The following is a 26,052-nucleotide window of genomic DNA, read 5'->3' as shown; positions in this document are numbered from 1 at the left end:
ATCCCTCACCTCGAGGAAAGCAGACGCCCGCCGTCCGGGAGACCGACCGCGCGGGGGTTTTCCAGCGGGGGCGGAGGCTCCTGAAAGGCGCATTGTCAGCCTGGGGAGGCGGCGCGGCACGGGGACAGCGGGACAGCGAGGCTGGGGGTGGGGCTGGGGACCTCGGCTGGGCGCCCGTGGCTGCGTCTCAGAGCCCTGGCCCGCCACGTGGGCCCTGATTCTCCTGATGCTGAGTGGGAGGCCCACAAAGCTCCTACTCCGCGCAGAGGCGATAACCGCCTGCACGGGGTCCGGAGCTCAGTGCCCAGAGTGCCCCCGGATTTGTGCACAGTTTTGCCTCACTTTAGAGCCCAAGAACAACTCCAGCAGGTCTTGGGATTTGTCTGTGTTTGTGGCTCCCTCCTTGGGGCCCAGGAAGGAGCCTGGCATGTTACGAGCGCTCAAGAAACATTTGCATGGTGAATGACAAGGGCCTTCGGCAGAAGTTGCCAGGAAACATCATCCTGAACTCTGGGCTCCACAGCCACACCCTCCCGCGAGAACCCTGTGCAGCCTTCTTGTACTGTTAGAATCCCCCTTGCTTGATGGGCTTGATCATTAGGCTTCCACAGCTGTGTCCAGCCTCCTCAGCCCTACAGGGAGGCCCTGAGGGCAGGGACTGTATCACACATGTGACCACTTCCCAGAGCAAAGCTGCAGGCCACCCAGCACACAGTAGGTGTCTTTCAGCAAAACACTGTGACTGGGCAGAGAAAGAGGATGCTTTGGGTCCAGTGGTTCTCTCTGTGTCCCTGAGTAAAAATCCAATTAGGTCTCAGAAATTCTGTTGTTTTTTTCCTACCAAGAGAGAAACTAAGAAATGTAGCCTGAGCTCTGGGCCACTCAGGAGGCTGGTGGCAGGAGGGCAGAAGTATGGCATAACTTTGTAGCTTAAAAAAAACAACAACCAAATTAGAGCACTAGTTTAAGGGCTGAGTCAAGAGGGCCAAGAAGCGTCTCTTGTTACCTAGTCCTGGGCTGTTTGCCAGGAGAGGGGAAAATGCTTCCAGAAAGTCCAAGTCCAGGTTTAGTGGCTCTAAGGGAAAGATTTTTCTACATGGAACTAAAGCAAGAACTAGGTCGTAAACCAAAATCTTCTAACTTCCTCCATGACCAGGGTTGCAAGAGAGAAACAGGAGTAATGGAAAGAATAAGGGACTTGAGGTCAAAAGGTCTCGATTTGAGCCATGGCCTCAGCCTCTTAGATCAGTCCCATGACTCTGGGAAAGTTCCTTGGCTTCTCCGAGCCTCCGTTTCCTCATCTGTAGCCTGGGGATAATAATTCCGCTTCATTCACATGACGCTCTACTAGTGGATGGGTGAGTACCTATCTCAGCTCATGACACACAGCAAGTCCTCAGTAGAAGTCTGTGGGTCAAACAGATAAGCATACAACAGTGCTTACTGCAGCATTATTCACAACAGCCAAAAGGTAGACACAACCCAGATATTCATCAGCAGATGAATGGATAAATAAAATGTGGTACTTCCATACAATGGAATGTTTTTCAGTCATAAAAAGGCATAAAGTTCTGATCCATAGTAACACACAGATGAACCTTCAAAACATTATGCTAAGTGAAAGAAGACACAAAAGTACATACATGGTATGATTCCACTTATATAAAGTATCTAGAATAGGTGAATTCATAGAAATAGAAAGTAGAGGCCGGGCGCGGTGGCTCAAGCCTGTAATCCCAGCACTTTGGGAGGCCGAGACGGGCGGATCATGAGGTCAGGAGATCGAGACCATCCTGGCTAACATGGCGAAACCCCGTCTCTACTAAAAAAATACAAAAAACTAGCCGGGCGAGGTGGCGGGCGCCTGTAGTCCCAGCTACTCGGGAGGCTGAGGCAGGAGAATGGTGTAAACCCAGGAGGCAGAGCTTGCAGTGAGCTGAGATCCGGCCACTGCACTCCAGCCTGGGTGACAGAGCGAGACTCCGTCTCAAAAAAAAAAAAAAAAAAAAAAGAAAGTAGATTAGAGGTTACCAAGAAATGGGGAGTCATTACTTAATGGATATAGAGTTTCTGTTTGGGATGATGAAAAAGTTTTGGAAATAGTTTATGGTGATGGCTGCACACACTGTGAATGTAATTATACCACCGAATTGTATACTTTAAAGATGGTTAAAATGGCGGAATATATATTATACATATTTCACTACAATAAAACATTTTCAAGGAAGACTATGGAATCTGAATGTGAAAAGAAAGTTCTGCTTTTGGCAGCACTTTTGTGGTAGCTCCCAAATGGAAACAGCCCAGACGTCCATCTATAGCAGAACGGATGAAGTGCATTCTGGAGTGTTATGTGGTTGTGAGAATAAATGACAACCATACACAACAAGCTGAGTGAATCTTAATGTTGAGTGAAAGAAGCCAGACACAAAAGGCATCCTGTATGCTTCCATTTATACAAAGTTCAAAAACAGACAAAACTAATCTATGGTGCTAGAGGTCAGGACAGGGTTACCCTTGGGGAATAATTATTGGAAAGGGGCACTAAGGGGCTTCTGGCATTGGCAACGTTCTGCTTCCTGATTTAGATGCTGTGACCTGGGTGTGTGCACTTTGGGGAAATTCTCCAGCTGCTTTACACTAATGTGTGTTCTTTTCTGTACATGTTTACTTCCAGAAAACATTTTCTTTTTTTTAAGTTCTGGTTTGAGTCTTGAGTGAAGGGAATGGCAAACTAGAAAGTAAAGCTACAGAACCCTGATTTATATACACTTAACCTGTGCCAAGCCAAAGGGACTGTGAAACAAGACTTATTCTCTACACTGCTTGTAATTCATACTCCCCCTCCCCAGGACTCCATGAGCTGTAACCAATTAGTTTTTGGACTCCAAACAGCAGACTTTCTACAGCTCACACTGGGGGGCATAGGGGAAATGGGGTACACTGGCATCAAGAGAGGCCCTGATCCCAAGCTCACAGTCCCTGGAACAGAAACCTACCATCACCCTGGGCTTGCAGACAGGGAGTAGGCATTCAGCATATTTGTTGGTGGACTGTGTCATAAAAGGTCTTCAAATGCGCCCCTGGGCTCTCACTGACCCCTCTCACTACCTTCATTCAGAAATGGGCTGTTTGCAGCCCCTTGGAGGTGCTGCTGTCAAGGACATGGGGCCTGGAGGCCTAGAGGAGAAGTTGCCCCTTCCCCTGACATCAGGAGTCTGCCTCCCAGACACCCTCCTGGATGCTGTGAAGAAAGCCAGTCTGAAACATTGACTTGGCCTGGGCTGACCCAAGGTGAGGCCTGACACCAAACAACCCCGTGGTTGGGGTCGGGGGCAGGGGATAATTTTTAGTTTTGCTTGGTGGCAAACTGCTAAATAATAGATCTGGCTGGGGTTTCAGTTTCTCTCCCACTGGCTTGACCAACGTGTTTTCTGATTGACTCAATCAGCAGGTTATTTTGGCCCTGTGGGGACCCAGGCCTTGGTTTCTGCTCCTGGAGCCTTTCTCCTCTCCCCAGGGTGTTTGGGCTTCCCCCACAGCGTTGGGTTTGTTTGCCTGCCTGTCTGGGGCCCTGAGGACTGAAGCAGGCAGCACAGGCCTTTGCCAGACTGTAGGTGTTTACATGGCGTGGGTGTGTGGCGCTGGGGGAATAGACCCCTGTTGCAGAGGTGTTCCTCATGCACAGCTAAAGCAGCAGCATCTCCTCCCTTTTTTTTATGTCCCAGTAAATGCCATCCTCCTTCTTCCTCCAGGCTCCTCTGCCTTTCTCCCTGCAGAGCACAGCCAGCTACTCTTACTATTCATGACAGCAGTAGCAAAAACAGTAATTCCTTACATGGGAAAAGTGCTTAATGGTTTAGGAAGCCCTTCCACAGCATCGTTTCATTTGACTCTCCCATAGCACTCTGTTTGAGGCTGAGGCTCAGTGAGGTTCTGAGACCCACTCAAAGACACAGACTCATCAGCAAGCTTAGAGCATGTCCTTTGATTTCTGGTCCCATCTTCTCTCTTCTGACCTGAGATGCCTCTTGCTTTTGGAGACCAGGGCAGAAGGTGCTAGTTGCCACTCCAAATCCACTTCTTCCTTAGCAACAGAATCTTAATTGTATTCAAGGCAGCATTGTACCCAGGCAAAAGAAAAATTCCCAGACTTACTTGCTCTCAGTAATATGTAAGCAGAGACCTCAGGAAAACTTCTTAAAGGGGTAGAAAGGATGGACCCTTTTTACCTTTCCTCATTGCCTAGAATTCAGATGTAGGAGCTGGAGCTCAACAACTGTCTTGGACAATACTTTGAAGATAAAAGCCACTAGGATGGTACAGCAGAAATATAGGTGGGGCAGAGTCTCAGATGACCAGAAAGCCATCATATCAGTCCAGATTCCTTACACTCAGACTTCTTTTACATGACAGAGGAGTAAACTTCTATCTAGTTTAAGCCACTGCAATATGATTGTTCTGTCGTTTGCAGCCCAGTTTAATCTCTCCAGAGGCAGGGACCTTGTTTCTGGTGACACACAGTCTCCTGTTCCCCTTCTACTCACCTGCATGGAATGCAAAGGGCCCTCTCCTCATAGTTCTCAGCTGTCATAGTTTCTACCTGCTGGACTCGGGTCATAAGGGCTATCCCAGGAAAGCACCTTTCTGGGTCCCTTAAACCTGCTGAGAGTTCTGGAGAATGAGAATTGACATAGGGCAAACTTTCTTCTGTGAGTTTCTATAGCCGAGCAAAACTATTGGGGGAAAATAAGAGAATTCCAAGCACTTAGCAGTTTGCACAGATTGGATTCTTCTGAGAGCCAGTTTACAAACCCACACTTCCAATCCCCCTGTCACTCCCCCAACATTTCAGAGATTGAGACAGAGTTCATCATTTCGGGCCTGTTCATCAGCCCCCTATACCCCAGAGCACAGCAGAAAATGGTAGAGTTCATAGTTTTGTGAGCCCTATCACATGAATCCATCCCAGAAAAAAAATCTGGGCATACATCCCTAAGAGATGCACATTTATAGACTCCTTCCTATTAGTCAGTCCGGATGCATGAAACTGCAAACAACTGAAAGCCCAGGCAGTAATCGTTAGATTTCTGAGGACCTTTACTGGTACCTAAAAAGAGATCAAGGAGAGGATCGTCTGAGGTCGTTTCATCAGATCAAGGATATCATTAAGGACTGGGCTCTCTCTCTCTCCAGCTTTCTGAAGTTCCTCCATCCTTAGTGTGTCGACTTTTGTTCTTAAGTCTGTCCCTTCAAAATCACAGGTTAATATTGCACCTGCCTTTTCAGCAGGAAAATGGGGGTGGCAGCAGTGCCAGCCGGTCATGCTCTGACACTTGTCCCCTTCCTAGGAAGCAACATGTCTGTCCCATGATGAATGTACCCTGATGTCTCATGGGCTATGTTGGTCACATGGCTTCACTGGCCACAAAGGAGTCTGGGTAAATGTTAGGCAACAAAGGAAGTGGGACTGGGGTGGGCTGTTGTGTGGCCGCCCTGTAGAGTCTGCATACACATGAACTAGTGGGCTAATGTTTTGGGTACATTATAAAACCTACATAAAAAATAGGGATTTAGTCAGGCAGGATGGCACACACTTGTAATCCCAGCAACTTGGGAGGCTGAGGCAGGAGGACTGCTTGAGCCCAGGAGTTCAAGGCTACAGTGGGCTATGATTGCACCTGTGAATAGCTGCTATACTCCAGCCTGGGCAATATAGTGAGACCCTACCTCCAAAAATAATAAAATAAAAAATTTTTAAAAACATAGGGATTTAAAAGGGATAAATAAAAAATAGACATTCTAATGTTACTTCCCACTCAGCTTCTGGGTCACAAGCACCCACTCTGGAAACCACTGGTACAGCATAAACAGTACAACCTCTGTAGCCAGAAGGACCTAGTATAAATCTTGTCCTGTTACTAGCTGTAGCCTTGGTCAAACTCCTTATTCTTTTTAAGCCTCATTTTTTCTAATCTGCAAAATGGGAATAGGAATAGAACCTACCTGACTGGTTTTTGTAAATTTCCTAGCATGGCACTCAGCCTTGTAAGAAACAATAAATAGTAGGTAATATGTCTCCTTTCAATAACAGCTTTCCATTTATGGGGCAAGAGATGGTGTGGGAAAGAGATAAAGTACTGAAAGCAATGGTAATCCCTCAAAGAACATTTTAATAATGCCCATCATTTAAGTATCCAGGTGTTTTTCATTTCTATAGCAACAGAAGCCACATCCTGAGGATTCCTGTCAGGGTACAGCATGGGACCAGGAGTCTTGCCAATACTTCCCCAGCTCTGCCACAATGAGTTGTGAGCCCCAGATCCTATTACTCCCCCCTCTGGGGCCCAATTTCCTGAGCTAGAACATGGGAGCTCCTAAGCCTGTCTCCCCTCCTTCGGTTCAGGGCACCCCATCCTCTACCTATGCAACATCTGCTCTCTCCCTGCCCCACTAGACTTGATTTCTGAGGTCCTGCCCCTTGTGGCTGGCTTTCCCTTTCTCTAACCTGTTTGCCTATCATTCTTCCTCCAGTAGTTTGGTCCTTTTGGAAGTGCTGTCTATCCTGGTATCCTATGAGATTCCATGATCTCTCTAGGGAGGAAGAAGCATGAAGTTCTGGTCTCTGCTAGAGATCGGCCTGGTTTCAGATGTTTTCCCTAAACACATTTAGATCACTTTCAGTGTGCCAGGCCTTGCCCAAAGGGCTTTACATTTTAACTCACGTAACACCAGGAAGTAGATACTGCTATTGTTATCATCATCATCATCATCCCCATCTTTGAAGGGAGAATAATGGGGCACAGAGAGGTTAAGTAATTTGCCCTAGGTCACACAGCTGGTAAGGGGTAGAGATGCATGTTTTTCCAGGCAGTCTGGCTTTACAGTCCATGCCCCCTTTTTTTTTTTGAACTGAGTCTCACTCTGTTGCCCAGGCTGGAATGCAGTGGTGTGATCTTGGCTCACTACAACCTCTGCCTCCCGGGTTCAAGCAATTCTCTACCTCAGCCTCCCGAGTAGCTGGGATTACAGGCACATGCCGTCATGCTCGGCTAATTTTTGTATTTTTAGTAGAGACAGGGTTTCACCATGCTGGCCAGGTTGGTCTGGAACTCCTGACCTCGTGATCCACCCGCCTCGGCCTCCCAAAGTACTGGCATTACAAGCTTGAGCCACTGCACCTGGCCTCTACAGCACGGCACAAAATAATAACAGTTTCTCAGTTATGAGAAAGGACAAAGTTAAGAAATTGGTTATTATTTTGCTAAATAACTTGGGCAAGTTATTTAACCTTGTCATAGCTGTAAATGCTGAACCATTTGAGAGTATGTGGCAGACATCATGACATTTCACTCTAAATATTTCAGTTTATATCTACCAAGAACAGAGACACTGCCCTATATGACCTGAGCACTATCATCACTGATCCTATCATCTAATACACTGTTTATTTTCAAATGTCTCTAACTGTCTCGAATCTAACTCTGTTGCCCAGGCTGGAGTGCACTGGCATGATCTCGGCTCACTGCAACCTCCACCTCCGGGGTTCAAGCAATTCTCCTGCCTCAGCCTCCCAAATAGCTGGGACTACAGGCGCGCACTACTACGCCTGGCTACTTTTTTGGTATTTTTAGTAGAAACAGGGCTTCACCATGTTGGACAAGCTGGTCTCAAACACCTGACTTCAAGTGATCCATCTGCCTCGGCCTCCCAAAGTGCTGGGATTACAGGTGTGAGCCACCGCACCCAGCCTCGATAATATTCTTTATAGCCTTTTTTTTTTCTTTTTCAGTATAGAGTCTAATTAAGGACTACACATTGTATTTAGTTGTAATGTCTTTAAAAATTTTTAAAATTGAGATATAATCTACATTCCATAAAATTCCTTCCTCTAAAGTGTATAATTCAGTGTTTTTTAAAAAACATATTCACAAAGTTGTGGAACTATCACCACTAAATAATTTCAGAAAGTTTTTATGCTCAAAAGAAACCCCATGTCCATTATCAGTCACTTTCCATTCCCCAAGCCCATAGCAACCACTTACCTACTTGTTTCTATGGATTTGCATATTCTGAACATTTCATATAAATGGAATCATACAATATATGGCCTTTAGCGACTTGCTTTTTCACATAGCATAATGTTTTCAAGGTTCATTCATGTTGTAACATGAATCAGAACTTTATTCTTTTTTGTGGCTGAATAATATTACACTCTATGCATATCCATGCAGTGGAATATTATTTTATGTTTATCCATACATCTGTTGATAGACCTTTGGGTTGTTTCTACTTTTTGACTACTGTGAATAATGCTGCTATGACACTGATTTTTTGAGTCCAGGCTGTTAGTTGAGAACGTCCCTCTGCTCGGATTGTCTGATTGTTTTTCTTGGGATTAGTTTCAGGTTCATGGTACCATTTTTCGTAGCCTAACAAATGACTTTCTTTTTTAGCTGAGCCCAACTATGGGCCAGCATCTCTGCTCAGCTATGTCTCTGGCAGGTGCCACAGTCTGGTGGAGGCAGAGCTTCTCACCTCCCCAACAAAGTGGCACTGTGCTCATTCCCACTGCCCGCAGTCCCTGCCCCTGCCCTCCTTGCCTCGTGGGCATAGAACCTCAGAGCTATTTCAGGCCCCTTCGTGGTAGACCTGGCCTGGGAAAATCTGAGGTCTGGCTGCTGGACACAACTGCCTTCCTCAGAGGCATGAAGGTCATTCCCTGGGCTTGGCTCCTTCAGTCTGGTGGCTTAGCCCCTTGTTTCTGGTTCCCACTGGCCCCCAGCAATCACCCCTGGCAGAGAAAAGGAGGGAGAGAAGATGCATCACAGGGATGGGCTTCCTGTTGACAAATGCTGGCTTGTGGCACTGGGTGTGGTTATGGCTCAAAAGAGCATCTATCTAAAAATGGGCCCTGGCTGCTCAATGGATCCAGAGCACGTGTGTCTTTGAGTCACTGCTATTTCCTTCCCGCTGACAAAAACAACCTTTCTTCCTGGCTGGTTTCCTCTGTGCAGCCCCTAGGAGTCCCACCGCTGTGAAAATCTAGCGTCTCTTCCCTCATGGACCTCTTCCCCGGATGAACAGCTCAGCTTTCCTGGCAAGACCTGCAGGGTGGTGGAGACTGGCACCATAGCTGTTTGTTTATTTGTTAGAGCTGAGGGACAGGGCTTTTGAGTTACTTTCTCACTTGCTGTGTGGCTTTGAACAAGCCACTTGAGCACTCTGTGCTCAGGTTTCCCAGCTGGCAATTATAGGATGAGTGACTTCATCCTTTGCAGCATTTATCCACCGACTGAGACTGAGGTTTGTTTACTTAACGGAGATAGGGTGAACCTCCTTCCCAGGATGGGTAGACATTTAACAATAGGTTAGATCCCCTGTGGCCGTCCTGGCAGATAAAGAGGTGGTTGTGGGAAGAAAATGAGCTTTAGGGCCAGACATTCCTGAGGCCAAAACTTGTCTCACTGCATCTTACTAGCTGTGTGGCCTCGGGCATATTGCTTCATTTCTCTGATTCTTTGTATAAGGGCAATAACAGTACAGCTTTTTTGTGGGGTTAATAGAGAGGTTGAAGGAGGTAACATCTATAAAGTGCTAAGGACAGTTTCTGAAATGTTGTAGGTGCCCAATAACCATAGATATTGAGAAAGTCAAGCTCAATAGGGATAGTTTTACAAAATATATTAAAATCTTTACTCCTCTGTGTTGGCGTTTCTCATGCAGAGATTTAAGACAAGTAATTTACTGTTACCAACTGAACACCCCCAAAATTTTACTGTTGTATTTTTCCTGAAAATTAAGGCCCCCTTATCTTTCACCCTCCTTTGTGGCCAGCCCAGATTTCACCTCCTTGGAAAACAGAAACAATCAGAAATGTGTTTCAAAAAGTCCCAAGTTATTGCAAGGAGAACCTTTTGGAAGGTGAACTGCTGCAAGGCCAGGCTTTGAACCCTGCCTGGGGAGCACTGTCTCCCTGGGAGGCTTTGTGGGTTCTGGCCTCCCTGGTGGCTCCGGTGGGCCCACCCACGGGGTGAGATTTCAGGACTGGCCACCCGCAATCCTCGCTGTCTTGCAGACTAATTCTTGATAGTCCATGAAGCTCCATTGACTTAAAGTTTTGATCCCTGCTGGAGAGAGATACCCCTGGGAAAATACATCATTTTAATCCTCTTCAATCATGTAACCATTAGTGTATGTAACTATGGCAGAAATTGCTGGTTATCCCCTGTACCATTTCTCTCCTTCATTTTGTAATAGAAGTTCTGGCTGCCCAGTTAGAGTAGGGTTCCTCAGCCTCGGCACACTTAATATCTTGGGCTGGATAATTCTTTCTTGTGGGGGGCTGTCTTGTGCATTGTAGAATGTTTAGCAGCATCCCTGGGCTCTACCTACCACCAACCACTCTCCCAGTTGTGACCAAAAAATGCCTCAGGCCGGGCATGTGGCTCACACCTGTAATCCAGGCATTATGAGAGGCCAAGACGGGTGGGGGTGGATCACTTGAGTCCAGGAGTTCGAGACCAGCCTGGCCAATATGGTGAAACCCCATCTCTACTAAAAATACAAATTAGCTGGACAAGGTGGCGCATGCCTGTAGTCCCAGTTACTCGGGAGGCTGAGGCAGAAGAATCTCTTGAAACTGGGAGGCAGAGGTTGCAGTGAGTGGAGATTGTGCCACTGCACTCCAGCCTGGGCAACAGAGTGAGACTCTGTCTCAAAAAAAAAAAAAAAAAAAAAAAAACAGTCTCCTCAGTTGAGCATCACTGAGTTAGAGATACATTTCCCAGCCTCCTTTGCAGCCAGCTATAGCCATGTCACCAAGTTCTGGCCAATCACATGTGGCCTGTTACACTGCGGTTGACGTGTACAAATGCCAGGTCAGGCCTTTAATGGGAAGATTAAGCCCTCTGCTTCCTGTCTCTCCTTCCCACTGGCTGCGATGTGAAGGCAATGGCAGGAGCTGGGGCAGCCATCTTAGGCCCTGAGATAGAAGCTGGGTGTTAAGGTGGCAGACTAGCTACAGAGAAGGAACCGTGGTGCCCAACCTTGTGGAGCTACCATATCCAGCCTGTTGCTCAAACTCAAGCTGCTGTGTGAGAGAATAATAACCTGCTGTCTCGTTGGCGCCAATGCTACTTTGGCCTTTGTCACAGCAGCCAAACCTATGTCCTAATTAACATAATGAGTTTTTTGCTTCCTTACCTGACTGTAGAGTCTGACACAAGCAGCAGGGAGAACCAGAATGAATAAAAGAAGGAATGACTAACTGGCCTCTATGGAGCCCCTCCTAAGTTTTAGACACTGTGCTGGGGGCTTTTGTGAATTCTCCAAGTAACTCTCCAAGGGAGGGACCATTATCCCTGTGTTTTCAGAAGAGGAGGCCAATGCTCAGAGAGGTTAAGTGCCTTGTCCACGTCATACAGCCCCCAAGAGACAGAGCCAGGATTCAGCCCTAGGCTTGAAAGACCGCCACCCCCCGCCCGCCCCTACCAGGTTGCTCCTTTGATTGAGAGACTGAACAAACATGAGCCTCCACTAAGGATGCTGCTGCCGTCAGGATGAGCTGTCACATGAAGCCTTGCTCCCATCTCCACCCAACACTGTCTCTACCCCTTCACACCCCATGTTCCGTTTGCTCATCCCCTAGTGGACCGGGCTTGTCTGTTCTTTGGTGACTCTGCATCTTCGCTTAGGTGACCCTGTGGCCTGGGATGCCTTTAATATCCTTCCAAATCCCTACCCCCCATACCTGCTGGCTCAGAGCCCTGCAGCAGGATTCTGCTCAAACATCCCCTGCTCCAGGAAGCCTTCCCTGACTATAACCTTCTCAGACCAGGTCCCTCTCCTCTTGCTCCCTCCACACACCTGTACCATCCTCTGGTGGCACCCACCACATGATCTGAGGTGTGATGTTTACTGTGAGAGAGTTCCTTGAGGGAGGGATTCTGTCTTCTCTGTCTGTACCTTTGCTGATCCGCATGAGGTCTGAAACATGGTGCTCACTTGAGGATGGAGGGGTGGAGGGAGAGATGCTAGGATGCAGCAAAGCGAGGGACCAGCTCAGAACTGATCCATCCATTTATGCATACATAATGAAAAGTCAGCTGATCATTGCCATGAAGATTTTCGCAGAGAGAAAATGTCCTTGAATTTTGTCCTCAAAAAGCTAAGATACTAGAATGAAGTTAAGAATAATAATTCAAATACAGAGCACACAAAAAGATGAACTGTGAAGGTTCTGCTTCTATCTATGGAAAGGGTCCCGTGGGGCCTCCAGCAGGCCCTGTCTCTCTTCACCCCATCAATTCCTAGGAAGGCCAACTCATTCTAACATCAGACTGAGTCAGACATAGTTAGGAAGAACCATCTACTGCCAGAGAGCAGCACACAGAGATTCCCACGCTGAAGAGAAAGATCATGTCCCCACTGCCTTTCTGCCCCCACTCACTCCTCAGGTGGTGGGGGACTGGCTGTATGTCTTGTTCTGGGGGACCTGCTGGCATTCAGGAGTAGGGAAAGCCCTTCTCCAGCCCTCTACTCTTGAGAAGCCTCTCTGGAGAACAAGGATGGGGCAACATGTAAGACAGGATGACTTCCCTTTCTCAGGGGCTCTGGAAGCTCAGAGGGGTATCTAGAGAGCCAGAACACAGGCTGGGAACCTCAGGATGTCAGCCTGACCTCCCCTACTATGGGGAGCCACCATGGATCCAGAGTTTCCATAGGGTACTCTTAAGGTCCTCTGATCAGTGGATTAAAAGTCTGGGCAAGAAGTTCAGTAATGAGGCCACCTTTTGCTAGAGAAACTTTCCTTTCTCCCAGGGGAAGGGAGGAAGGGTAGGCCTTGCTGGCTGGATCAGTCCTGAGGGTGGGTAAGAACAATAGCTGTCCTGGTGATAGTGATGGTAATGTTTGTGATGGTGATGATGGTTGTGATGGTGGTGGTGGTGTGATGGTGGTGGTGGTTGTGATGTGTTGGTGATGGTGGTGGTGGTGATAGTGATGATAATGGTGGTGGTAGTGGTGGTGATGGTGGTGGTGATGGTCGTGGTGGTGGTGGTTGTGATGGTGGTGATGGTGTTGGTGATGTTGATGGTTGGATGGTGGTAGTAGTGATGGTGGTTGTGATGGTGGTGATGGTGATGGTGGGGTGGTTGTGATGGTGATGGTGGTGGTGGTGATGGTAGTCGTATTGATGGTGATGATAATGGTGGTGGTTGTGATGATGGTGATGGTGTTGGTGATGTTGATGGTTGGGTGGTGGTGATGGTGATGGTGATGGTGGTAGTAATGATAGTGGTAGTAGTGATGGTGGTTGCGATGGTAATGGTTGTGGTGGTGATGGGGGGTGGTTGTGGTGGTGATGGTGGTGGTGATGGTGGTAGTGGTGATGGTGATGATAATGGTGGTGGTAGTGGTGATGGTGGTTGTGATGGTGGTGATGGTGTTGTTGATGTTGATGGTTGGATGGTGGTGATGGTAATGGTGATGGTGGTGGTAATGATAGTGGTAGTAGTGATGGTGGTTGTGATGGTGATGGTGGTGGTGGTAATGGTGGGGTGGTTGTGGTGGTGATGGTGGTGGTAGTGGTGGTGGTGGTTGTGATGGTGTTGGTGATGTTGATGGTTGGATGGTGGTAATGGTGATGGTGATGGTGGTGATAATGATACTGGTAGTAGTGATGGTGGTTGTGGTGGTGATGGTGGGGTGGTTGTGGTGGTGATGGTTGTGGTGGTGATGGTGATGATAATGGTGGTGGTAGTGGTAGTGGTGGTTGTGATGGTGTTGGTGATGTTGATGGTTGGATAGTGGTGATTGTGATGGTGATGGTGGTGGTGGTGGTGGTGATGGTGCGGTGGTTGTGATAGTGATGGTGGTGGTGGTAGTGGTGGTGGTGGTTGTGATGGTGTTGGTGATGTTGATGGTTGGATGGTGGTGGTAGTGATGGTGATGGTGGTGGTAATGATAGCGGTAGTAGTGATGGTGATGGTGGTGGTGGTGATGGTGGGGTGGTTGTGGTGGTGATGGTGGTGGTGGTGATGGTGGTGGTGGTGATGGTGATGATAATGGTGGTGGTAGTGGTGGTGGTGGTTGTGATGGTGTTGGTGATGTTCATGGTTGGATGGTGGTAGTGGTGATGGTGGTGGTGGTAATGATAGTGGTAGTAGTGATGGTGGTTGTGATGGTGATGGTGGTGGTAGTGGTGATGATGGTGGGGTGGTTGTGGTGGTGGTGGTGGTGGTAATGATAGTGGTAGTAGTGATGGTGGTTGTGATGGTGATGGTGGTGGTAGTGGTGATGATGGTGGGGTGGTTGTGATGGTGGTGGTGATGGTAGTGGTGATGATGGTGGGGTGGTTGTGATGGTGATGGTGGTGGTAGCGGTGATGATGGTGGGGTGGTGGTTGTGGTGGTGGTGGTAATGATAGTGGTGATAGTGATGGTGGTTGTGATGGTGATGGTGGTGGTAGTGGTGATGATGGTGGGGTGGTTGTGATGGTGATGGTAGTGGTGATGATGGTGGGGTGGTTGTGGTGGTGGTGGTGGTAATGATAGTGGTAGTAGTGATGGTGGTTGTGATGGTGATGGTGGTGGTAGTGGTGATGATGGTGGGGTGGTTGTGGTGATGGTGGTGGTAGTGGTGATGATGGTGGGGTGGTTGTGGTGATGGTGATGGTAGTGGTGATGATGGTGGGGTGGTTGTGGTGGTGGTGGTGGTGGTAATGATAGTGGTAGTAGTGATGGTGGTTGTGATGGTGATGGTGGTGGTAGTGGTGATGATGGTGGGGTGGTTGTGGTGGTGGTGGTGGTAATGATAGTGGTGATAGTGATGGTGGTGATGATTGTGATGACAGAAGCCAGCCTTACTGAGCCACAATTCGAAGCACTTATTTAATCCTCACAACAACCTTACAAAATTGATTCTGTTACTTCCCATATATTACCCAAGTGATTTTAAAGCCATTTTCCAGGGCAAAACACTCCCATGGAAGCATCCCACCTGCTCTTTGAGACCTTAGGCAGGTCAATTCACCTTTCTGGTAGACGCCCCATCAGCAAGACACCAGCCCTGATGAGTTCCTCCTGGTGTTATGGGACTCAGTTGAGAACAAAAATGCAAACGTGCTTTGAAAAAGTTGTGAGGACTCATCAGACTTATGCTGTTATCCTCCCCTCCTCAGCCAGCCTGGCCTGTGTGTGGACACCATGGCCTGCCAGGCGTCCTCCAGGGAGGAAACTTGACCCTTCCATGTTTGCATTGTCCTTTTTATCTTTTTCCTCCCTGTCCACCTGCCATTCTGTATAGCACAGGGAGGGTCTAGCCAGTGTGGACAAGTGTCCCAGCACTGGTTCTGCGCCTCACCAGCTATGTGACCTTAGGCAAGTTACTACCCCTCCCTGGGCCTCAGTTTCCTCATCTGTGTATAAGGGGGTTACACTGAGCTATCCCTCTGAGCGCCAAAATCTTAATGTCCTGTGATCAAAAGCCAGTGGAAGGCCTGGGGAACTCAGACTGGAAAGCTCAGCTGAGCCCGGCTCCGATTCCCATGTTGATGGCTTTGCCTAAAGGAGGTCCTGGACATAGAAGCTGTTTTATCGAAATGTGTTCCAGCTCACTTAGATTACACTTCACTCCACTGAACTTCAAAAGGAGCATAAGAGCTCCTCTGCAGACAATTGCTTGCGGAACGTCAACCCAGCCAGGCAGGCTCGAAGGGGTCACCTCATTGCGCAGCTGGGCAGGCTTTTAAGGACCCACAAGGGGGGAAAGCAGAAAGATGCAGGCAGGAGCCTCACACGGCTAAGCCTTCGTGGTTTTCACATGGTTATCGTCTTCCCCTGGTCTCCAGATCTTCAATCCAGAAGACAGTCTTGATGGGCCAGAAAGATAGGCAGCCTCTAAAAGGATGAAAAGAGTTCAGGGAGCTGCAAGCTCGAGGAGGAGAATGAAGCAAAACAAAATTGTGAGAGGACACGTTAGGGGTGAAATGTGTTAGCAGTTGTGTATGTGAAAAAGGGACACAAGTTTTAGTTCATGATAAAAGTTGGTCATGTGATATGGCTTCCAGAGAAACAAAAACTTCGGTGCTGCATTTAGAGAAATACAGTATGAAGTTGAGGAAAAGGGAGAATATTGGCCTGGTGTGATGGCTCACACCTGTAATCCCAGCACTTCAGAGGCTAAGAAGGGAGGATCATTTGAGCCCAGGAATTTGAGATCAGCCTGGGCAATACAGGGAGACCCATCTCCACAAAAAAACAATATTAGCCAGGCATGGTGGCATATGCCTGTAGTCCCATCTACTCAGGAAGCTGAGGTGAGAGCCTCTGCTTTGTTGAACCTGAGAAGGTGAGGCTGTAGTGAGCCATGATCACACCACTGCACTCCAGCCTGGGTGACAGAGGCTGTCTATATATTTAAAAAAGTAAGAATATTAATTATTCCCCTTTATTTTATTTTATTTTTTTTTGAGGCGGAGTCTCGCTCTGTCGCCCGGGCTGGAGTGCAGTGGCCGGATCTCAGCTCACTGCAAGCTCCGTCTCCCGGGTTCACGCCATTCTCCTGCCTCAGCCTCCTGAGTAGCTGGGACTACAGGCGCCCGCCACCTCGCCCGGCTAGTTTTTTGTATTTTTTAGTAGAGACGGGGTTTCACTGTGTTAGCCAGGATGGTCTCGATCTCCTGACCTCGTGATCCGCCCGTCTCGGCCTCCCAAAGTGCTGGGATTACAGGCTTCAGCCACCGCGTCCGGCCTTAATTATTCCCCTTTGTAAGTGCTTACTGTGCCAGATCCTGGAGCTAGCCAGTAATGTAGATAATCTCATCATTTTGTGATCCTCACAAAACCCAATGAAGTAAACACTAAGCATGATCTCATCATATTTCTGATGAGTAAACTGAAGTTCAGAGAGGTTAAGTCATTTGCCCAAAGCCACACAGCAGATAAAAGGCAGAGTCTCAGGCTTCAGTCTCAGGTCTGACCATCTAGTCTGCACTCCAAATGCATATTGCAAGACAACATCACGTGAGGAACAATCAAAAGAGTGGTAGTTATGAATCTTCAACTTTAAGGGTGTGAAGAAGGGGCCCCAGACTTGCCCTGGACTGGGTGAAAGAAAAGCATCTCCCATTCAATAATCAGAAGGGATCTCTAGCAGCCAGTTGTCTGAAGACAGAGGGCCATCTCAGGAGAAGTGATTTATTTTACTTGGAGGTGTTTGTGCATAACCACCTGGCAGGGAGGTAGGCGTGTGGATTCAGTGGGTGGTTGAATGAAGGCCCTGCTGCTGATCCTGAGATATTAGCAATTGGGCTGAGGGACATTTCACGCAAACAAATCTTGGTCTCTGGCATCCAAGCATCATCACGTAAAGGCCTTCTCCAGGTGTATTACTGGAGGTCTCCCCGTACTAAGTGGTCTCAGGCCAAAGTGGGAACTAACACAGCTTGAAACTAGCCTCAGAGTCAGGAGACCTGGTCTTTTGCCTTCAACTTTCAGCTGTGTGCTCTTGGGCAAGTCATTTGATGTCTCTGGACCTGAGTTTCTTCACCAGAAAAATGAGCTTGGATTGGATCAGTTCTGTGGTCCTGAAAAATAAATAGTTGTAGAGGAACTTGGGACACAGACAAATCCTCACTGTGTCTCAAGGCAAGTGTTAGAGAAACAGAGGCCGTGGAAGTCCGGACAGCTGAGGACCGGCCCCAGGGCAGTCTTCCAAGGAAAGGGGTCTTCTCAGTCAGGTGAAGTGGTGCTGGCCTAGGTTAGGGCTCGGGAGCTGGGCTGGTGGCCCAAATGGGGAAGCCCTATTTTGCATTTTTATCGTGGAGGAGCTGGTAGAAACATGCTCAGCAGACAAAACAAACATAGCAAGGTGGGGTGCTGGTGAACATGTGTGGTTTGTCTGTTGAGCACTGACGCCACCAGTAGGCTCCTTCCTGCACAGAGAGACAATCAGACAGGCTTGGAGAGGCCCTCAGTGCAAGAGAGGAGGAGAGCAGGCACCCAGCTCCCAAAGGGCTGCTGAGACTTTGGAAATCATGCCCCTGAACCACCTTTGTTATTGTGAATGAGGAGAAATTGCCCTGGGGGGTCTGCTTTCTGAGCAGAGGAAAACGAGGATTTGAATTCCAATTCTGCCACTCACTAGTGGGGTGAATTTGGGCAAATCACTTAACTTAGAATGTCCAAACGGGGCCCTTATGAGAATGAAGGGAAAGGCTATTACCGGTTATGCTGAGACAACAGCACAAATCAAAACTCTTTGGGGCAAACTAGGACATAGGTCACACTGCTTAAAACTCCCTAAGCCTATTTCTACATCAGGAAGATGGACATCGTGATAGTAATATGCACATGCTTCATGGGGATGTGCTAAAGATTCAGTGAATGACACACATTTATGCTCAGTAAGAGAAGGCTCCATGTGGCCCTCCCTCTTCCCCCATTCTCTGTGTTTCTGAGAGGGGCTCTGAAGTGGGGGCTCACTGGGGTCCCAGAGATGTGTGCTAGGGCCTCCTTCCAATCTGTGTGTTCTTTCCTGGAGGGCCGGTGCCCAAAGCCAGTTAGGGTTTGGGCCTTCTTTGGGGATCTGTTTGCCTTTTCATAAGCACAGCCCCAGAATTTTTCTTGGCTGGGCCTGTCTGCTCACAGCTCACAGATTGTACCTTGAAGCATTTGCTCCCAGGTGATTTGCATCAGGATCTACCAGGAAGTTTGTTTTTCAAGGCCTTAGTCAACATGTGGGTGTGGAAACACCAACCAATTTCAATGTAGAGTCAACTCCTTTTTAAATAGGGACTTTCACATTAGTCAGACTTTTCAAAACAACATAATATTTAAACAAAATTCCATTTCCCCTCCTATCACCAGCAGCAGTTACTGAAGATATTTCTGTTCCGACCAGAGGCTTCCCCAACCCACGTTTCAGCTGGTTCCCTTCCTATGTCAGAGCCTGGGTCGTGATGTCACAGTACTGGAGTATGAAATCATTCTTCTGTGGGTCTCAGTCTCCCTTCTGGCTCCTCAGGTGGATACAGAGGACTGCTTGGGCCAGAGTCTTAATGTATGTTGATTCATTCTGATCCTCGGTTTGATTGCCTGGAATAGCAACACTGCATACAGCACCATCCTCCACCGTAAGCCATGGCACAGTCCCAGGAGTTCCCATAGGTCAGCATTCAAATCTCATAGCTCAGATTGTCTTTGAGGTACCATGATTTGGTAGGAAAATTTTTTGACAAAGTATCATGGGTCCCAAACGTGGTCACCCTGAGCAGGCCCAGACTTACACCTTTGTGAAACCTACACGTTGGCTTGTTGCACATGGACCTGGTGACTTCCCCTAGCTTGGGGCCTCTGTCTGTGTCTACTCTGGTCCCTTTTCTCCTAGCTCCTATATTCCTGGCTGGGCAAAACAGGCAGTCTGAGAACCCCTCAAGCAACCTGTTTGTTGTACACTGATGATGTGTCCAGCACTCTGTTAAGCATAACAGGCAGTATTCCATGTTGTGAGCAGTGGTCTAGCTAACCCTGAAGAACTCAGGCCTTGGGTAAGCGACCGAGTAATCTCTCTGTGCCTCGGTTCTGCCATTTGTAGAATGGGGATAACAGTTCCCCCCTGGTGGGATTGGTGTGTGAGAGTTTAGTGAGTTCATGAGCGTAAAACGCTTAGAACCTGTGTATGACACAGAGCAAATGCTTAATTGCTGTTAGCCATGTTTATGACAAATCCTCACCACAGACCTTCAAGGTGGGGACTCTGACTATCCCCACTGGCAAATGAGGTACTGAGATTCAGAGGTTAAGTAACTTGCCCAAGCCATATGCTAGAATGAGAGGCAATAAGCATGATTTAGGAAGTCTGGAGCCCTGCTCTCTGCGACATGAGAGGCTAGGTTAAATTCTAACTCACTACCTTCTGCATATAGTTCTAGAGAACCAATGTGCCAGGCTCTGTGCCAGGAGTCAGGGGAAACAGTGATGAGATCAAACGCAGGGGACCAGCGGGGAGCTCCACCCCGTTTTCAGTCCAGCCCATGCAGGCAGGCTCTGGACTAGGCACAGTTAATCTCCAGCCATCCCCACTGGCTTCACCTGGCTCATTAAAGCCAGACACGTTATGAGTTTACTTAGCATCTGCAGAGAGCGTCTTTCATCTTCAAAGGCTTCCCGAAGCACCAGCCAATTAATCCTTACAACACCCTCATCTCATAGACAAATATTTATCCTCATTTCATACCCAGGAATACTAAGGTGCAGAGAGAGAACAGACTGGGCAGGAGGAGGAAGAGTGAGTGGCAGAGCTAAGCAGAGAATTCTAGAGCCCCAGACCCCTCTGGCTGCCCAGTCCATCTGGAGGCTTCGGGGAAATTCTTCCCGTAATACCTTTTTTTTTTTTTTTTTTTTTTAATGGCAGCAGAATCTTTTGCAAGTTCAGAAGAATTAGATTTCTTTAATAGTAACCTGCAGGAAATACATTAAAAACACATTCTATCAGTTACAAATCTTAATGTCACCAGCCAAGGATGAGGGAATTAATGCCGGGCCCAAAAATACATATAGTCAGCAACTCCGGGGCAAGGGCAGAGACAATTTATAGAGTGCGAGGTCTGGACGTCTGGAGCAGGCAGGCTGAGCTCAGCCGTGAAATGGAAACAGGGCTGTTTTCAGATGGGGCAGAGCAGGGGGAAGCTGCTCAGGGTGGCTTTGATTCAATCACTGTTTCCCATTTCTTCTTAATGTAAATTACTTTTTTTAATATTATAAAAGCCAGGTTCCGGTCTGTCACGAGAAGACTGTTTGCATTAAGATAAGCGCCTATCAAGGGCATTTTTAAAAGAATCAATCCCCAAAAAGAAAGCCACCTCCATCAACACAATCCCAACCCTCATTATCTCCTCTGTCTACATGGATTGAACAAAGGGTATATCCAAGCAATAGGCTGGCTGGAGAATCTGGACAATGAAGACAAAACATATGTATAATTTATAGAATTTTACTTCCTTTACAGCAGGTATTTTTCTTTATATTGTAAAATAAAACACAGGAATAGAAAACCATACTAAAAATGTGTACCCTAAATTATGATAAGGGAAACAGTGGGTCTTTTAAATTGCTTTAATTTTTGGACTCAGTGCTCATTTTGCCAAACTTGAACACAGTCTTGGAAAAGTCAAGTTTCAGATCTCAGGGATATAATGTGCTCATTTTAGGAAGGAAAGTGATCTAAAGAGATATGTACAACACTCAACTGATTAGTTGAGGGCTGACACATTCCCACCCATGTGCTTCCTTCTCACAAAGAAAGAGCATTAAAGGAATCAGTGGGCACCAAGGAGCTGAATCCCACAAGCAGGGATGGACTTTGGTCCCCAGTGTGTCCCCACGCTGTGTGTTTTGCCACTCATTGCAAAGCACACAGCATCCCCCCTGGGGCTGGGCAAGTTGATGGACGTGTCTTTGCAGCCATGTCTCCTGGAGGAAAGGTGAAAAGGTATCATGTCACACTGCCTCCCTTTGCAGGTGAGGAAACTGAGGCCACGGGTCTGATCTGAAGTCAGTAGAGAGAGGCAGAGCCAGGAATGACAGCCTGGATCATAGGACTCCCTCACCTCTGCCACACCACTGCACCCCTTTTCCTAAGATATGCCTGTGGTAGGTCAATAACTGCTTGGCAGGAACTGTAGCCAGCACTTTCCAACCAGCCCAAGGACCTGTTAGGGTGATCAGCCATCCCAGTTTGCCTGCGATTAGGAGGGGCTCCTGGAACATGAGATTTTCAGAGCTAAAACGAGGATAGTCTAGGCAAACCAGGACAAGTTGAGTACCCTCCTGGGCTATGTTCATGTAGCTGATGGTGAATGACCGTGGCTGTGTGGTGGGCACCCAACAAAAGTTAGACAGGAGGAAGAGGAGCATGGGGTCTCTCATGCTGAATGAGTTGGCTTGGAGTAAAATTATTCAAATAATTGATTTTTTTTAACTCACTGAAAGGCGAGTAGGGGTTTGTTCTTTATCATTTTAGTGCATTTCACGTTCCAAATCTTAATTATTTGGGCTTTAACGGCAATCAATTTTATGGAGTGGGAAACTGAAGCACAGAGCTGGCCGAGCAGTCTAGGTTGGTCTGCCTAGCTGTGAGTGGTGGAGCTTGGAAAACTCCCCAGTTTTCTAACCTTTGGTTGGTGCTGTCCTTCCAACTCTTCTCTGGTCAGCAACCCTGGCTAGAGGCCAGTTCTCTATTTAATTGTTGGGAAACAGGAGGCCAGAGGCTAGGGGTTTCTAAATTCAATTACAAGGACCTTGGATTAATAGCAAAATAATTCTCTTACTGGAGAAGGTTCTTAGCAAAGAACCTCGGTGGGGCCAGAGAATGATCCTGGTTTGATCAAGCAAGACTACTTGCTTACCTTTACCCTTCACAATCTGAAAGCCAAGCTCCCTCTGAGATGACCCTGAAGCTTTGCCTCCCCCGAGGCTATTCAGACAGTCCCCAGCCCCAGTCACTGCTTTCCACTCACAGTGGAGCAGCTGGACTCCACACTTCTGAAATTGGAGCTGGAGGTGAAACACTTAGCTGAGCTTTGCTTTCTTTTCAGTGCCTTTCTTCTCTCTCTTGGGTTTAACTGCTTTTTCTGGCCTCAGGGAACCCCTTACAAGTTAATAAAACTTACTACATCAAAGGGCTCCACAGCCATTACCCAATTAAAACCTCACAGCACTCCTGCAGCAGGTAAGCATTATTAACCCCATTTTACAGATGGGGAAACTGAGGTTAAGTGGTTTGCCCCCAGCCACTGAGGAAATGAGTGTCTCAGCTGGCATTAGAACTTGGTAGCTTGTTCAGATCACCCAGGGGTGCTTGTTTCTGCCTAAATCTGTTTTTCAAAGCACTTGGATTCTTAAGGATTTCTTTTTCCTCCAGGAAAACAATTCCTTACCAGCTTCACCAAGGATGATGGATTTCTCCAAAGCTGGTTTGTCAGAAAGCAGTAGCTCCTGCCTTCAACCAGAGAGGTGCCATAAAAACAGATGAAAGGTAAGAGTTCAGTGTAGTAATTTAGGAAACAATTTGGGCCTTTCTGAAATTAATGTTATTTAAAGACACAGATTCATCCATCCCAGCAGCCTCCTGGGAGTGCTTCCTGAACCATCTGGTTCAATCAACTCATTTTCTTTCCTCTAATCCTCCTGGCTCTTGTGTGTGTATGTACAGCAAAGGCTCCTGGGAAACTCACAGCATGAATAAAAAACAAAGATCTTTCTCTTGTGCCAGCCACCTCTCCTCTTTTCCAAACAGCATAAAATTCCTAATCCTGTTTCTTCTTAGAGGGGGTATAAAAATTCATGTCCCAACAGACAATGAGGAGATCCATGGAGGCTCCCTCCCAGGGCACCTGTCCTCTCAGTCCAGTCCAGATGACGGGGTATCTTCAGCCCATCCTCTGAAAGGACCTAGAAAACCTCGTGGTGTTTGGGAACAAATTTGCCCAGGCCTGCAGGAGGAGGAGAAAAGAATGTTTTTTGGTCTGGTTAAAGCCATCCATGAGCCACAGGGAAGATTTCAAAGGCTCAGGTGAGTGTTTTCAAAAGAAGGGTTTCAGTGCAGCCCCAACTGTGTAAGTCCCTGCTTCTTGCTGTTCAAGTCCAATTATAATCCACAAAGGCAGGATCCTGTGTTTACATAAATAATTACCAGATTTTGGATAGCCAGACGTGTTGTGGCACACAGGAGGCAAGCCCATAAATTACATTTAAGGAATTAAGGGTCAGATTGATCTTATCTCTGTAAATCCAGCCAAATTCCGGCAAGCTAAAGGAACATCCGGTTGACTGAGCCTCAGAAGGCAAGGGCCCCAGGAACCAGTGATTCTGAAGCTGTGGCTGCCCCCCATGCCTTCCTTTCTACCTCTCCCTGCTCCAGGTTGCTGGCTAGCTCTGAGAGCAAGGGGTGGTAGGAAGAAGAGCTGCCCCAACTTGTTCGCTGCCCAACCTGCAAGAGAGGAAGGCAGGAGAGGGGTGTGGGCATCTCACTTCCTAACCTCTTTTCCCTCCTGGACCACACAGGATCTTGCTCCTGAAACAACAGCAATGATGTGCAAGTAGTGACGGCAAACAGCAAAGCTGTAAGTGTAACAGAACAGGGCCTCCTCTGGAGGTTTCTCTCCTGCACAGGACAAGCCTCCATGTTTTCATTCATTCAACAAAGCTATATTGAGCAACTACTGCACCCCCAGTGCCATGGCAGAGTGTAGGGGTTGAGGGTGGCTCAGGCTCTGCTCTCAGAGTGCTTGAGTTTAAATCCTGGCTCTGCTAACTGACCCAACTCCCCTGGTCTTCTGCTTCCTTATCTGGAAAGTGGGATTGTAACAGCACTATCCCCTTTGAATGGGTGAAAGTTAACTGAAGTCATCCATAACAAGCTCTTAGAATAGGGCCTGGCACATGGTAAGTACTCAATAAATGCTGGTTATTACTATTATTATTATTATTATTATTACTGTTTTAGGCACTGTGGGCCTCCCGTCTGAAGGTGGTTACAAGCTGGTTGAAACAGATGCTCTGACTAAATACAAAGGGTATGACAAGGCAGTACAGTTGATTAGGCACCAGGTGAATGGAAAAGACAATGAAGTTCCAGATCACTGTGGCAGTAGGCGTCACAGAGGAAGGAAGGCTTAAGCTGGGCTGGAAGGATGCGCAAGGTTTGGCTGGGCCACAGAAAGAACTTGATGAGAAGGGCCTGAACCCCAAGATTCCACAAGAATTAAGCTAGAAGTCAAAGTCTTATGCAAGCCTGAAGTTTCCAAGAATATAAGCCAAATTTCTTCAATGAAGATTTCCAAATCAGTATGTCAGCCTGTCTTGTAGAGGAAGAAATATTGCTTTGTCTTAACTTCATCTGATGAAAAATGTTACAAAGTGAGGGCTAACAGAGCACACTGTAAAGAGACCAGAAGAGACATGAGTCTATTAGAACTAGAGCTTCAATTTATAAAATGGAAAGAGGAACATCAGATAGAGATATTACTGAAATAAAATTACATTGTTTGGTGAAACAAAAAGTGTTCTAGGTCAGGTGTGGTGGCTCACGCCTATAATCCCAGCACTCTGGGAGGCTGAGGAGGGCGGATCTCTTGAAGTCAGGAGTTCGAGACCAGCCTGGTCAACACAGTGAAACCTTGTCTCTATTAAAAATTAGCCAGGCGTGGTGGCAGGCACCTGTAGTCCCAGTTACTCCGGAGGATGAGGCAGAACTGCTTGAACCCGGGAGGCAGAGGTTGCAGTGAGCCAAGATCACATCATTGTACTCCAGCCTAGGTAACAGAGGGAGACGCTTATAAAAAAAAGAAAGAAAGAAAGAAAGTATCCTACCCATTCAATCATTCTTTTTTGTTTTGTTTTGTTTTGTTTTTGTGTGTGTGTGTTTGGTTTTTTTTTTTTTTTTTTTTTTTTTTGAGGCGGAGTCTCGCTCTGTCGCCCAGGCTGGAGTGTAGTAGCATGATCTCGGTTCACTGCAACCTCTGCCTTCCGCATTAAAGCAATTCTCCTGCCTCAGTCTCCCAAGTAGCTGGGACTACAGGCACCCACCATCATGCCTGGCTAACTTTTGCATTTTTAATAGAGATGGGGTTTCGCCATGTTGGCCAGGCTGATCTTGAACTCCTGACCTCAAATGATCCACCCACCTCAGCCTCCCAAAGTGCTGGAATTATAGGCGTGAGCCACCGCACCCGGCCCTACAATTGAATTTCTAAATAAATTTTTACTTGGATATTATTACTTAAAAGATGAATGCACTCGAGAAGCATTCAATCAACGAACCAACCATGTGCCCAGCACTATTATAGTTGTTACAAAGGATAAAAAAGAATTTGAACAGAAAGGACTTTTGCTCCCGGCCAAGATGGAGCAATAGTGACTAGATTTCCTCTCCTTCCTGAAATGAAAGAAAGAAGGATGGAAGAAAGGAAGAAGTGAGGGAGGGAGATAAGGAAAGAATGAGGGAGATGAGAGAGGGAAGGAATGGGAAGAAAGAAGGAAGGAAAGGGGA

General features: G+C 47.4%; 1 long non-coding RNA gene across 1 annotated transcript in view; it reads left to right on the top strand.

Moving 5' to 3' along the window:
- Positions 1-25,425, top strand: part of LOC140708881 (uncharacterized) — a 102,123-nt gene extending 76,698 nt beyond the window's left edge. Inside the window, exons 2-3 of the long non-coding RNA XR_012089143.1 lie at positions 22,924-23,037; positions 23,358-25,425. This is a non-coding gene — a long non-coding RNA (uncharacterized lncRNA). The remainder of the gene's footprint in view (positions 1-22,923; positions 23,038-23,357) is intronic.
- Positions 25,426-26,052: the final 627 nt, after the last annotated feature.

Source organism: Chlorocebus sabaeus, chromosome 17 (assembly GCF_047675955.1).
Source record: "Chlorocebus sabaeus isolate Y175 chromosome 17, mChlSab1.0.hap1, whole genome shotgun sequence".
Classification (NCBI taxonomy): domain Eukaryota; kingdom Metazoa; phylum Chordata; class Mammalia; order Primates; family Cercopithecidae; genus Chlorocebus; species Chlorocebus sabaeus.
This window is presented reverse-complemented; position numbering and strand designations above follow the sequence as displayed.